This window comes from Enhydra lutris, unplaced genomic scaffold (genome assembly GCF_002288905.1).
Source record: "Enhydra lutris kenyoni isolate GAN:26980312 unplaced genomic scaffold, ASM228890v2 scaffoldscaffold1, whole genome shotgun sequence".
Taxonomy (NCBI): domain Eukaryota; kingdom Metazoa; phylum Chordata; class Mammalia; order Carnivora; family Mustelidae; genus Enhydra; species Enhydra lutris.
The window spans coordinates 11,440,476-11,452,817 of NW_019154085.1; the positions used below are offsets into that span (position 1 = coordinate 11,440,476).

A 12,342-nucleotide genomic window follows, 5' to 3' on the forward strand; every position below is an offset into this window, starting at 1 on the left:
TGACAGAGAGACACAGCGAGAGAGGGAACACAAGCAGGGGGAGTGAGAGAGGGAGAAGCAGGCTTCCCACCAAGCCGGGAGCCTGATGCGGGGCTCGATCCCAGAATCCTGGGATCATGACCTGAGCCGAAGGCAGACGCTTAACGACTGAGCCACCCAGGTGCCCCTCAGCTACAGTTTTTAAAAATTACCCAGCTGGATAGTTTCCATCCTAGAAGAAGAGTGGAAATGAACATACACGTACTACAACTAGTGAATTCTAAAGAAGAAAACATGTCTGAGTGTAAATGGCACTGAACTCTCTAGAAAGGAAATAGTCTTAGAATTATCAGTAACTCCACAAAATAAAATCACCACCTTAGCTAGAATGAAAAAATCGTATTTTTGCTCCATCTCTGAATGCCTTGGGCTCTAGGCCCCCCTACTATCCCCTTCCTGCCACAGCCACAACACCTGCAGGAAGGTGGGCAGTTGGCCGGGTCACAACTGCAATGTGTCTCCCAATTCTGGCATCCGGATGTTCTCTCGCTCGAAACTGCACGAGAAACAAAATGTAATGCAAATAATGATGGATTATATGAAAATAATACAGAGGATGCTGTCAACATCGCTCACTGACTCATGTCAAAATATTTTACCCAGTAGCTTTCTAACCCATCACTTCCAAGCTCCATCGCTAATTTTAAAAACAAGAACTGTCCCATATCACGCCTCTTGCAAAAGAGTCAGATTTTTTCTAAAAAGGTGCCTAAATAAACACAAATAACTTTGTCAAAATTAAATCCCAAATCTCCACAAATTTTGTATCCTAACCTGTAAGCCAGTGAAAGTTCCTGACATGCATTATAAAAACCCCATATAATATCATAAGCCGTTGTTTGTCTAACTCTCCACTGTGTCTTCTGCCTTTACCCAAAAAAAGGCAAGATTTGATTATCTCCGCTGCATCAGCCAAGACAGCAACACCAGCTGTTCTCATTGTGCAGCCTCTTCCTCGCGGCCTCCATGTTAATAACCTGATCATTCCATTTTCTCCTTCAACCGCCGGCTGCAGCACCGCAAAGAGACAAAAACCCAGGCCCATCTGCAGCAGCTGTAAGCACTGAACTGTGAAGCCACTGGGGATTTATAAACTAATCTGTAACACAACACTGCCTTGTTTTTACAAGTGAGAGGCCACATTTGCGCAGACCTGATCTTTTCTTGCAATAAACTGGGAGCTGGGGAGAGTTAGAGGGTTAGGAAGAATGAAAACAAGATATCGAATCATTTGCTTGGAAATGTTTTCCCAAGTATTTTCATAGATTTTTTTTTTTTTCCCAAGTCAGTTGAGACAGGTAAATGCTGATTTTCAAGGTGCAACATATATGAAGGTTGAAGACAATTCCATGTGTTAGTGCTATCAGAAAATAAATTATATTTAAAAAAAAATCTCCTAGTCTCAAAGTGTTTCCTCAAGGGTTTCTCTGTACAAAGGAAAGAATTCTTGAAATGGAAAATAAACCATCTGTGGAAAAATAAGCTCCTCTTTCTCTGTCTTTTCACAGATCTGAATAAGTCTCCAACTGAACTCTTTCAAATGTTCCAAACAGGTATGTTTAACATCTCCCAGGGGAAGCTATAGCACAGAGACCCATCATTTAACAGAAAATAAAAACAAAAACCTACATCTGTTAAAAGATGAAGTTCTAAGATACCCAGACCTTCAGGAGGACGGCACCTGCTGTTCCGCCTGAGGAGTGAACTGCATTGTGGGAAGCTGCAGCTTGAAAGGGGACAGGTGACAGCTGAGTGGTATCTCCACTTACGATACACGGAATGTCTCGCACAACATTCATTGCCGCATTTGATTTATATGCGCTGTTATAATCTGCACTCATTACAATCACTTAGGACAAACTACAGGCCTCGTTATGGACTGTGTGCTGTCTGCCATCAGTCTTTAAGAAGTGTGGTGCTCAATTTGCCCACTGACATGCAAGGTCCTGACCTTGAAGCTATTAGGGAGCAGATTAGACACAAGTGTGTTCATGTGTGCAGACATAAGCAAACCAAATTAATTTCTGGCACAGGGAGGTAGCCAACAAGACCCTGTTCTTCGGGCACCAGAGAACTTCCTCAAATCCCTGATGGAGATGAGCTAATAGCATGTTTAAGGGAACCGGGTTTTGAAGATGAAGCACATTCATGGTATTTAGAGGGTTATTAATCTAGTTTCCCCACAAAGTGTTTGCTTGGCTGATCAGATTAAGGGATGGAGCCTTCAACGGCGCACCCCCACCACAGCAGGCCCCAAGAAATCTGTGATACTTCACAGCCTTGGACATATTGCACCATGTGTACCCAGCTGCTTCAATAATTAGCTTATGAATGTATCAGCTGGTTCTGTGATTTTTATAAATAATAACTAACCTACGGAGCAGAAAGATTGTCAAGAGCTTTACAGTAGCACAAAATCGCAAGGCGCTCCTAACTCTAACTCGCTCTTCCTCTAAAGGCCGATATTCCCTACGAGTGGCGCTCCCATGATGCCATTTCTAAACCTTTATTTTGCATTGGAGATGGCGATGTCGGTTTGTCAGTTTTCTTCATGGCAGCCATAATACACGTTCCTTTGGCTCCGACTTAGGGCTCGTCCCACGTTCTCCGTAGGCTCACCTTCTGGAAATCCATTCTTCCACCCCACTTCCTGTCTCGCCCTCCATCTTTTCGTTCACGAGATCCTTCCACCAGCCCATTTGGGATCTTATCCCTGTTTTCTCAGTGGGGTCTCTTATTAGCTTGTTTGGTGGCTACGAATGTGTGAGAAAGTGCGAAGCGGCTGCGTGAGCACACACGTATGTAGCTGGGAGCGAACCCACCACAGAAGACACAGAGTCCCCACGCTGGGATTTTTTTCATTTATATAATTTTTGCATGCCGCCCAAGAAAGTTTTGCAGTATCAGGGAAAAAAAGTGTAAATGTCAAATAAAACAGTGACAGATGACAGTATTCTCTATTGAATAGCACTGTTTCTGTCGTGCATGTTCAATGGGAACTCATGAATTATTAATAAACAAATCTCCTTTTTCTGTTAAAAATCTCAAGTACGTTTTTTGTTGTTGTTCCCTGTGTGTTATGTGGAGAATTCCAGGAGAATTATTCTCGTTTCAGAAATGCTGATATAGAAGTTTATCTGATTTCCAGGCTTGGTCAGCTCTGTGAGCAGGCAGCATGAACTGTGTGCGTATACCACTCTGTGATTTCTCTCGTAGGCTGGCTGTAAGTTGCGACCAAAGGTTAGCTGAACATTCATATAGTCAGTCCAGTCTTTCTAGTAAGGTAAAACTGAGGCTAAGTGAATTACATCTGGGAAGCCCAGAGAATTCAGATTGGAGCCCTGAAACCCAAGTTCCTGCTCTGACATTAAGTGACTGGGTTACGTTTAGGCGAGTGGTTACCCTCTTATGGCTTCTGGAATTTAACTGTAAAAGGAGGGGTTTACAAAGGATGGCCTCTAAGTTTCCTTTCCAGCTCCACATTCCATGATCTGTTACCTTGTTATTTGTCAGAAATAGCAGACAATAATTAGCCATCAGGGTTAAAGTACAAGGAAGAAACCACCCTGGCCAAGGTATTAAGGGCAGCATCACCAGTGATAACATATGCACACCATGAAGCCTGTGGTATGAGGCACCGCAAAGAACACAGCTCAGCATCTGCAGGAGTCTTGCCAAAAGTGCCTAACCTCAGCTGAATCAGGACAAACCCAAACTGAGAGATGTTTAGCAAAATAATGTATTGGTATTCTTCAAAAGTGGTACTGTCATTTAAAAAAAAAAAAAAAGGAAGGAAAAGAAGAAGAAGAAGGAGGAGGAGGAGGAGAAAGGGAAAAGGAAGAACCAGGAAAGAAAAATAATAATTAAATGCAGGATGGTCTCTGGATGGGATCATGGCACAGAAAATGCTCATTAGTGGAAAAACTACTGAAATTGGAATGAACTTTTTAGTTTAGATTAAGAGTATTAAAACAACATTAATCTCCTGGTTTTGATAACTGCACTATGGTGATGTAAGGTGCTAACATTAGAGGAAATTAGGTGAGGCATATATGGAAACTGTACTATTTTGCAACACTTCCGTGAGTCTGAAATTTGTTAAAAATGAAAAATGTTAAAAAATACAAAAACACCTAAACTTACATAGAAAAATATACGTGGTGTTTAAGTGTCATGACGTCAAGGAATTTAGGGTTAAAACAAAAAAAATTAGGGTTAAAAAATTTAGGGTTAAAACTTCAAAATCTGAACCCAGAGAAGGAATGTAAGTTTAAAGGCTACATCTTTGCAATCAGTGGTTAAACAGTTCCCAAGCATTCAGTGCGTAAGTAAATACTATCTATCAACATCTTATTTTAGCCATCTAATCAGCCTTCTAAACAAATATGTTTCTTTCAGTCAAAAAAACAACTCTGACCACCTTTTCCAACAACACAGGTGAGGCAGCACTCACACAATCCCTGTGTTCCTGAAAAGTTGCAAGGCAATCTGAATTTACAAAACAAATCAGGTGCAAATGTAATGGGACTCTTTATTACTTGAAGCCATGTGCCCTTATTTGTTTTTAAAAGCTCAATGATAATCCCATAGTTGATCTTTTAGTAAATTAGTACTTTATTACAGATTTACCTAAAAATCCTTAATAGATTATTTACCTAAAAATCCTTAATAGATTTTTAGGTAAATCTTTAATAAAAATCTTTTAAAGATTTACCTAAAAATCTAAAAAATGAGAGGTACCCCTCATTCCCAATTGAAAAGTGTTTAAAAAGGCAACAAACAATAAGAACCACAAGTTGCTCCTTTGTCTCCCATCAGTTCTTCTATTGACTTTGTGCTCCAGCCGTGGTGAATTACTCACAGACTCTGACTATGGCTGATATTTCCATCCCCGTGTATGAGATGATTTCTCTTTAGTTTTAACCAAAGGTTGGTTGAATATTCGTATGGTCAGTTTAACTTTCTTAGTTTAGGAGAATGGAAGCCAAGTGAATTACAAGGGTTTGAGCACAACTGATACTGCTCGTGTTACTCCCTTCGCTGGAAGGTCTCACACTCGACCTTCCATCCCTCGTGAGAAGCTATATTCCAACGCTCAGCTGACATGGTCTCAGCTGATGTGTAAGAACTGTGTGCTCACTCCTGTAGGACTCCAGAGCATTTTGCTTATACTCTTCTACAACTTGATGATTATTACAGGTGGGGATATGTGCATCCCCGTCAGCTTCTTGATGGGGGTAGAGGGAAAGGGTTGGTTTCCCACTCATTTTAGCATTTTCACAGCAGCGTGGCTCCTTACACATCAAAGATGCTTAATAGTGCTCGCCTGTGCAGTGTATATACTAAAAAGATTCTTAATAAATGTTCATTGGATTGAACTGAAATTATCTGAGTGCATATAAATTAGCCTACTGGAATGTTATAGTTGGAGAGGGACCCTGCTTCTCAGAAGGAACCTGTCAATGTTCTGAGGTTTGTTTTCCTATCTCTAATGCATAAATATGATAAAGAAAATGGGGTGATCCAATTTATATTATATATTCATGCATTTTATAAATAACATATAAATGCAAACAGTGACGGATCTCTCAGAACATTAATTCAGTCCGTAATCTTGTATTGAGCACCTATCTACTATGTGCCATGCAATGTGCTGGTATGTTACATGTATCATTTGTCTTGACTATTTTTCTTGACAAAGTTGAGATCATCAGCAAGGAAGGGAGTATTCTGACTATGAAGCTCAGGAAAAATATCATCATAGGGAATGACATATAAAGTGGATCTTGACAGTAAAGATGGGTTCACTAGGTGGGGAAGTCACTAGGTGGGGAAGGGAAGTAATCAGTAGCACATTCCAAACAGAGAAAGCATTCTCAGCAAATGCGGAGATTTAGAAAATTATCACATCCCAGTAATGTGAAGCAACTTTGTGGGGCTAACACAGTCTAGAAACAGAAGTGGGGTCAGATTTTAAAGAATAATATGCAAAGAAATTTCATCTTAATCCTATGGGCTATGGGAGCTATAGAAGGCTTCAAAATGATATGACAGAGGATTAACTTTCCTTCTTTTTTTCTTTGTTCTGTTTTCCCTTCCTACCAAGAAGTCCTTAGGGAAAAGAATATGTTAAAGTCAAGAATACCACTTATCCTAGCCTAGATCTTTTTTTTCCTTTTACAGCAAAATCAGGACCCACAATGGCCTGGTAATGGGAAAGCACACACTTCATATGCTTCACCCAATAGGAGTTTCCATTCTAACAAAAAAATAACATATATTGTAAACACCAAGCTATATCAATCATTTAAAAAAAAAAATCTGTTCTCATCATTTTAACTCTTTTCTTTTCTCTGTGTGTTTGTTGTTTTGTTATTCATATGAGAAATATTTTTACAGCTTTCCTGGATTAAAAGTGAATCAGTTAGGGTAGTATCTTATTTCAGTTATAAAAAATGTTATAGGTTTAAAATTTTCAAGTAGACAATAACTAAATGACATTCTCCAAACTACATGCCAAAGGCTGAGAATGTCCAAATAACCAGGAAGGTCTTTCACAAAACAATAATATGACCAGTGTTCGAGTTTGGACCCCAATAGAAATGACTTTGAATCCCATAAGCTCCAAACCTTACCAGTAAGTGATGGGGGAGGGGAAGCAAACAGGAAGATAAAGGCTCCTGTCCGTGGTACTGAAATGTCACTGTGTACTGTTACTTGTTTTCCTACCCCAGGACACCAGTAATGACTCCAACTCTTCCCAGGTCCCACGCTTTTTCCCTTAAAAAAAATTAAGGTTTATGTTGGTGACAAATTTCCTGGTTTTTCTAATATTTCAGAATAAATCCAAACCAGGATTTGCTTAGCAACAAGCACAAGTTTACGGCCTAGTCTGATCTACAAAGAGACAGAGTACGTAACTGTTCCTGTTAGGTAATTTGTACTTGCCTTGGAGGCAAGGCCTGTCACAGTCGTTATGTTGTAGTACTGTGCTGCTCCAAGTGCCTACCACAGAGCTGATAAGGGAACTCAGTCTACAAGTAGTGAGTACCCTCCACCCTCTCTGCCCCTCTAGGAACTCCAATGAATGAATAAGTCAGCAAATGAACAATTCTTCAGGAGACTGACTCAAAGCTTCTTGCACAGAAATGGAAAAGGCCATTTACTCACCCACGTCCTCAATACAGAAAATGTCAGCATATGTAACCAAAAGGAAATGTTTTCTGAGCGTCTCAGAAGAAAACTCACATTATTAACCACAGACAGTCGCTTTCTAAATGGAAGCACATAAAGTCCCCAAACAAACTTTGGTAACTGTGAAAGGATTTCTCTTCCGCTGGTTGAGACTCTTCTGAAGTGTGAAATGAGCCAGATAATATTCAGCTCTTGTTTCCTAGTCACCAAATTCTCTTTTCATGAATCCAATAAGTGTCTATTAAAATAAATAAACCCCCTAATGATTCAAGATAACCTAATCAAGAACACTGAAATGGATAAAAGGCAAACTGCAAGGGAGACTTGTCAAGGGCTTCAGGGACTCCCTGACGAGGAGGCCATCTAACCCCGAAAAAGGTTTGCGCCAAGCATTTGGTTACAGTTCAAGGTTAATTATTTTATACCTTGAATGTGATAAGTAAAAATGATATGCTTCTTTTTGTGTTTTTCAAACTATACACCAAGTTCTAAACTACTTTCATGGGGACCAAATTTTCAGCTGTCTCTGAGCATGTCACTCACATTTCTATAGATGTGTTTGTGAAGATTGAATCTGTAATTGAGAGTAATGAAAATTTTATTTCAGAGCAACTCCTTAACTTCTGTTATGGAAGTCTCAAGACAAGAGGAGATTTTATAATATCTTGTTGTCCTCCTTACCAAGGATCTATGGGATAAACACAGCCATATAATAATGTAGAAAGTTGGTATGATTTTATACAAATATGTACACAGTTAATACATGCACACATGGGAACATGCACCTGAAAAAGCCATCTGTATTTGCCAAAGAGATGAATCTCAAATCTTGTACTTCTCCACTTAAATACTAGAAAGGTATTAATGGCAGAATGTGTTAGGCTGGACCACCAAGCAGAAAACAACCAAATATTTCCAGTTTCTGACTTCAGGTCCAAATTCTGCATACCTGTGATGTCATACTATATATTTTGCAAACTGCCTCAAGAACTTGTAAGTGCATGAGGGGAAAAAAACCAGACGTGGCAGAAAACTGTGAGTGAGAATTTTTTTTTTTTTTTGAAAGATCAGAGCTGAGACCAGAGCGAGGCAGCAAACAATTAATGGGCAAAACTTAAGGAATGTGGCTCTGAAAGTGTGTGCCTCCTTAGAATCCATACCAGCTTGCCTCTCCTTGGTCTTGGCCCTGTGAAAGGAACATGATTCAACGCTTCTGCAGCAAAGTGGTAGGAACTCTTCATAGGCACCAACATTCTCCAGTTGTAAGAACCTGTTTAACCCCTTGTGTTCTTTGTGAGAGGCCTGGGAGAGTTTGGAAAAGTAGTTTTAATATGTCAACCTGATTTGCTTCACATGCAAAATTCCAAAGGTGCCGTGTCATGAACTGGCCAAGTAACGTAACGTGACGTAACGTAACGTAACTGCAGTGGCTTGATGTGCTTAACAGCTGTACAAAGACATGAGCGACTGGTAAAGGTATCTGATGGTTTCAGAACTGCATATGGACTCCGTGATTAATCTTTACTGATATCTAATTAAGGGCTTCCTTAATAGTCGTCTTAGGGCATGAAACATTAACATAATTAATTTAGGAATAGTAAAAAGAACCAAATTCTCACTCTAAGGTTGATATAAATATGGAGATCTTGAGGCAATTTCTGCTCACAATCTCTCAACAGAATGTAATCTTTTGAGATTATCCTGAGGAAAAAAAAAAAGCAAAGAGGGTGAAGGGCTCCATTTGATGCTTAAACATCACTGTGTTGACTGCCTACTGTTTTAGCATTTGGAGATGTTGAGAAATCTAATTTCTTCAATACTTGGCATAATAACTTTTTTTCAAATGGTAACTGTAGTGCAAATACATTAATTTTTTTCATTTGCATTTGGTGGATAGCCCTGACATTGGAGTAAACACACCCCAAATGACAAAAGTAGAAACTGCTCCTTGATGGGCTGTCAGTGTGATTAGATTACAAAGGAACCTGCCCAGCAGGAAGGGACAGCGCCTCCACGAGGCTGCAGACAGCCTCATTTTAACCTGTCTTACGTGCTCAATACGACATAGCAAAAGCGAGATCATCAGGAGTGAGACTGAGACCACCGACTCATTTTACATAAGGTATCGTGTGGTTATTACTTTCTGTCACTCTTTCTACCAGAGAGATGGGGCAGCCAAACTTCTTCTTCCAACAGTCTGCGCTATCCCCGCTCCAATAAAGCCATTTCCATAAAGGGAACATAATCAGAGAAATGTCAAACATCTTTCTGAGCGAAGTGGCAAAGCTCTGATCTTTGTGCGGTATTTTCTAAAGGCTGAGAAACTAGTAAGGAGATAAAAGGTAATATTTTATACTTCATAACTCTCCTAAATGAGAAGTTGGCCTTAAAAAAAAAAAAAAAGAATTACAGTTTTAACTTGTCACATAACGATGTGTTGTATAGTATGATCTCGATTAGGACATAAACATGCATGTCCACATCCATGCACACACTACACATTAGTAGGATTCTACAACGTGAATAGTAACTGTGCAATGTCGAATTACAGGTGATTCATGTTTTCACCTTTATACGTTTCTTCATTTTCTAAATTTTTAAAAATGGGGATGCTATTACTTAGTTAATCATAAAATAGAGGTTATTTCTTTAAAAAAGAAATATGTACAACCAAATTGTGCTTGGCACATTTTTAAGAAACGTAAAAGCAAAGATGACTGTGGTAACCCTTGACCAAATGCAGGAAACATGTTAACACAGACACACACACTGAATGTCATTAAAAACTCCAAAAGCAAAGAGCAATAAAGCAATAAAAGAAACAAACCAGATACTACACCCATGGTTTTTCTTTGTGTAAACTTGTGTGTCTTTCCTTTGTTTTGGCTTTATTTTCAAAGGACCTGCCATGAAGAGCTGCATATTTGAAATCATTCAGCCTGTTAAGCAAATGAGATCATTATAAGGAGAGATTTTATGATAGGGAAGAAAATTCCTAAAATCTAAGTTTGTAATCTACATCTAAAGCAGAAGTAGCCTTCTACTTAGGAACACAATCTATCAAGTCAGTAGAAATATGTAACACTTTTTTTTTTTTTTGGATAGAAACGTAAGTGATAAGGAAGGAATAAAGGTCAGTACACAAAATCTACTTAATCCTAATGTACATGAACCACAGAACATACTGAAACCCAGTCACGATGGCGAACACAGCTTCTATAGGGAATGGCTTTCAGAATTGTGTCCTGAAGGCCAGAGGCTCATCTTCCCCCGCTGCAGTGGGATCATGATGAGGGCTCCCTCTCTAACTCCATGCAGGAGGAAGAAGGACTCTCCTATCCCTGATTCCAGGGCTAGCTCCTGCAGCTTATGGGACTGGGAAAGTGTGTGTGGCAGAGAGGGGAACTGCAGGGTCTTTAAATCTTGGCAGGGATAAGGACATGCTAGTCATCTCACCAGAGAGCTCTCCGGGTCCCTGTTTGTTCCCAGATGACTCCGTCTGCCGCTGGCCTTGTCATCACTAGCATCCAAGAGATCTCACAGCCAGGTCACGCATCTCTCCTTGTAGTACGCCAGCCTTCCCCTACTTTCTTCATGCAGAAAGCAACCCCCTCTCACCACCACCAAAAAAGAGGGAAGCAAACCCAGTGCCCTTTTAAAGCTTTTGTTTGTAGACCTTTTTTTTTTTTAATGGGGACAAGGGAGGACAGAAATTGAAATAAGCCCCTTCTAGTCTTTCTACCTCATCTATCCTAACCCAAACACAGTAGGGAAAGGCAGTTACCTATACAGAGTTGTGTCTCTGAGTACACAAATAATAAAGATTTACTCTCCCTGCAAAAAAACAAAACAAAACAAAACCAGGACACTGACTTTAGATCATCACCAACATTCTATGAGCTGAAGTACTACAGACTATAAAAAGGAAAAGAGGTCAGCATATGAGAGAAACAGTGAATTTGTTTCTGGGGAGAGGAGCAGTAGGTGTCAAGGGAAAGGAATGTGGTTGAAGATGCTGGCACAGAGCACACGGCCAGCCCTGGAGGGCTGCGGCGGGCCACTGAGCTTCCCCTCTCTGGACCGCCACTTCCCAGCTCACACGTGATAAGCTGCAGTTGGGAAGGAAGGGGGCGAGCCACCCCATAGAGTGTCAGAGAAACAGGGAGATGACAAGGAACTCCTGCAGCCACGCAGGCCGTGCTCCGGGGCGCTCACTCCCTACTGGCCCTTTATAGGTCAGGGTCATACCGAAGTGGTCAGAAAATGTCCTGTAGGATTTTAAATTATGCCTCCTACTAAGGACCCCTCCTAGTATTTCACAAAAAATAATCACTGATTATAGTGTATTCTCTCTCATGAAGACCATCAGCAATGTGACCATTTTGAAGAAAGGGAAAAAAAAGATAATCCTCCGAATTCACACATACACACACACTGATCCTAAATTGAAATGAAGTTAAAGTTAAAGGTGAAATAAACCTGTGTGCATATAGCATACCTTTTCCTGTTCCTGTTTTCTTCCGCTTTCCCTTCTTTGGCTCCTTCTCTTTGTGGGAGAGAAAGGCAAGGGCAGATGGAGACATTCAGAGGAACGGGATGACGGACCGCAACACAGAACAAAGGAGCTAGAGCTGAGCTGGACAAAGAGGCCTGCAAAGGCATCTAGATGTGACCCGCACACTAAGGCAACACACACACACACTCCAGTAATAAATATATTGTCACCGATGGGACCACAGACAAAACTACACTAGGTCGTCACCTTTGCAATCCCTTTTCTGAAGCCCTCGTGCCATGGTGTCCCTAGACACTACAGCCCTCAGGGGTCATCTTGGCCTGCGACCCGCATCTCTCTAAATTCTTCCTTTCCTTTTTCCTTCTAACTCTCATTCGAAGCTTGCCTAACACACAGTCACCGGGGTTATTCTTAATAGTTGATGAGAGCAATTCACATCAAAGGGTGGATAAATTTTAATGGAGGGTTTGTTTCTATTTTTAAAAAAGGTAAAATGGAAGGGAAGGGGTTGCTACGCATGTTTGAACCGGGCCTTCAGGGTTCCAAACCTACTCCAGGTCACAAGAGTTCCTAATTCAAGGTTCTTCTAATTT

General features: G+C 40.5%; 1 protein-coding gene across 1 annotated transcript in view; it reads right to left on the minus strand.

The window, feature by feature from the left end:
* The window catches only part of LOC111144313 (SATB homeobox 2), a 180,328-nt gene that overhangs the window by 33,665 nt on the left and 134,321 nt on the right, over positions 1 to 12,342 (minus strand). The window lies entirely within an intron of this gene.